Below are 3,015 nucleotides of genomic sequence, written 5' to 3'. Positions count from 1 at the left end.
TTGAAGCCTTCTTGCTAAAACGTGTTTTTTTCCTCCAGCATCTTAAATAAAGACAGAAACCAGAGCAGCACATGTTTGCTGAGGACACGGTGTCCACTGGAAGAACAAAACACAAGTCAAAAACCACACACACACACACACACACACACACACACACACACACACACATTCACTAATCTGCTGAACATGCAGGTCCTCATCATCAACCTTTATTTAACCAGGATAAAAAACTCCTTGAGATTAAAAACCTCTTTTCCTAGAGTGTCCTGGTGTTCTGACCCAGAGAAGTCTACTGAGCTTTTCTCTCTCTGCTTTCAGAAGCCACAGACCATGGATCAAGTCAACATGACAAGTGAGTCGACCTTCTCTCCCCAGATAACCTGTGTCCAATCACCAGCTGAACGTGAGCTGTAACACTCTGTGTTTTGTTTGCGTGTTGTGCCGGTCGTCAGGGGCAACGGTGGCGTCGCAGCGACGCAGAAGGAGAAGGTGAAGGCCAAAGATGAGACGTACTGGAAGGAGATCAACGCCGCCATGGCCTTGACCAACTTGGCTCAGGGGAAGGACAGCGTCTCCGGGACAACCAGCTGCATCATCCAGAAGTCCTCCCATATAGCCGAGGTGAAGACTGTTAAAAAACCTTCAGCTGCTGCTGCTGAAGTTTTAGCTCTGACGTTATCTGTCTACGCAAAGCAGCAAACGTTCCTCTCTCAGCAAACAGAGGCCAAATAAACTCGCCCTGACAGAGGAACAACTTGTGCTGGAGGAGAAGAAAGGTGTTTCAAGTTGAAAAACGTCAGTATTTGCTCTTATTGAAAATGTCTATACGATTTCTTGACCATCCTTTTCTTAAAATTAGAAACTTTTGTAATGTTATTTTTTTATTACTCTTTTTTTATTTCTATTTTTACTGGTACAAATTTTGTATTCTCCACAGTGCCTTTGTTTGTTTTAGCAGATCAGCTCTCTGATTGTCCAGATCTACAACAAAAGTCAGCAACAGTGAAGCTTCACTGTAACCTTGACTTTGCTCCTTAGACCAGGTGTTTATATGAACCACTATAGCCTTAAGCATATATGATTGTTGCCTGGATGTGTCAACTGGTTCTGTTTTGGATCAAAACAGTTTTTTTTTTTTCCCTCATTCATCCAGGTTCTGTTCATGTGGGTCATAATGGACATAAGTTCAGAAGTATCGCCGTCTTATATTTTCTGACACTCAAACTGTTGTGACCTCGAGAAAGAACTGAGTTGCACCGTTTCACAGTTTCTGGTGTTGGATGTTTCAAAGAGTTCCTGGTTGGGAATGTATTTAACGAAATGATGAAGGAAAGTCAAATTAATGAGAGACAAAGTTACATTACTTCATCTGGTGGGATAATAGAAGAACCACAATCTGTCTGTAATATTTTACAGCCAGTCAACAGAACCTTGTTAGAGTCGACAGTACAGTAAATAAGTCAGGGAGGAGGTGAAATGAGGACAAACAGTGAAGCTCATTCCAATCATTTTGTAAATTAAAAGGTTCTGCATCAATGAAATGAAGTCATCCTCTGTGATCCTGAACAGAACTGATGCTTTAACAGGGAGAACCTTGTTCCCCTGACAACAGAGGAGTCATTATGCATGTTGTTGCATCACGCAGTATATCAGGACAAAAAGGGATGAAACAGAAACAAGATGACTTTGTTGTATTTATATCAAAGCAATGGAAGTGGTAACCACCAGTTTTTATTATTTACTAATATATTTGCTTATTCAGGTGAAGACTGGATGTTCAATCCAATGACCATGTATGTATCTCCTTGAGTTCTCAGATTTGTTCTCATGTAAAATTTATTTTATACATTGGTTTGTAAAAACAATGAATAAACCTCTGAATGGAACGAGTCATATCTGTTTTTATACACTGAGACTAACAATGACAGAACAACCCACTGCACAAAACACAGCAAAGCATTTGCAACTGAGCATCACCAGAAAGTTTCATAAACTCTCAGATTTTATTTCACATTTCATAATAGAAAGACTGACAAATAATTGTCTTTTGATCTGAGATTAAAGTTGGCAGAAATATTTTGTTGAATTATGGGTTTGACATTAATATAGCATTAATAGAAAAAAAAAAAAAAACTTCAGGAATGATTCCGAGCCGTTCTAAAAGTTGCAGGACAGTAGCTCTCAAGGATTGGACTGAAGCATCCCTGTTGTAAAATAATGAGGCTGAAGCTGATCTGCAGACTCTGAAGCTCTCCAGAGCATTCCTCTGACCTGTATCAATCAATTGGCAGTAGCAGGTCTTCCAGTCATCTGATGCTGGATAAATGATGGTGCCTTGGGGAGGTTTAAATGGCTCTAACTGGAAAAATTCACCTCTCCTTTGTCCATTTCTTGCTCCTCCTGTCAAGGCCTAGATGACCATAACATGAACATGGAACCATTCTACTCAGGGATCCCTGGAAACATATCACAACCTGACATGTTTTTCTACTCCTTTAGCTACCCTGATGAGGCTCTAATTGTCTTTTGGCCCTTTGCTTTGAACACTTGTCATTCTTCAGACCCATCCACGTCAGGATGGAGAGAAACAGGAACAGACTGAATCATAAAACTGATGTTAAGTTTTATTGCAAAGAGCTTTGAACTGATTGGCTCTTTCAGAAAGGTCTTGCAGGTCATTTACCTGTCGGTCCTTCACCTCCTGACCTTGTTGTTGTCAGAGGAACTTTAACAACATCCAGCTGAGAGCCGAACACCTCCACCCATGTTGCTCCTCGGTTGGATGGACAGGCTTGTTTTGGAAAAGTGAGGAAGAAAAACAGTTTCCTCTGTGTTCCCCTTGTCCCATCTATCCATCCACCACCTGGAGCTATTTTCTCTTTAAATACTGATCAGACCTTGTGTTTCACACATCAAGGTTAAGCAGGAACAGATGGGGTGTCTCCAAAAGATGTTTTGTCTCAGTTAGGACCAGAGAACTCCGAAGTCTAGTTAAAAATTAAAAACAAAAACAAA

The 3,015-nt window shown here is 40.7% G+C and overlaps 1 long non-coding RNA gene across 1 annotated transcript; it reads left to right on the top strand.

The window, feature by feature from the left end:
* The first annotated feature begins 216 nt into the window (after positions 1 to 216).
* On the top strand, positions 217 to 1,886 carry LOC106941814 (uncharacterized). Its single transcript, XR_001423462.1, has 2 exons — positions 217 to 352; positions 453 to 1,886. It is a non-coding gene; the product is annotated as an uncharacterized LOC106941814 (long non-coding RNA).
* Positions 1,887 to 3,015: the final 1,129 nt, after the last annotated feature.

This window comes from Poecilia latipinna, unplaced genomic scaffold (genome assembly GCF_001443285.1).
Source record: "Poecilia latipinna isolate Pla-1442-1.1 unplaced genomic scaffold, P_latipinna-1.0 Scaffold3882, whole genome shotgun sequence".
Classification (NCBI taxonomy): domain Eukaryota; kingdom Metazoa; phylum Chordata; class Actinopteri; order Cyprinodontiformes; family Poeciliidae; genus Poecilia; species Poecilia latipinna.
Note: the sequence above shows the minus strand (reverse complement) of the source record. Positions and strands in the feature narration are given on the sequence as shown.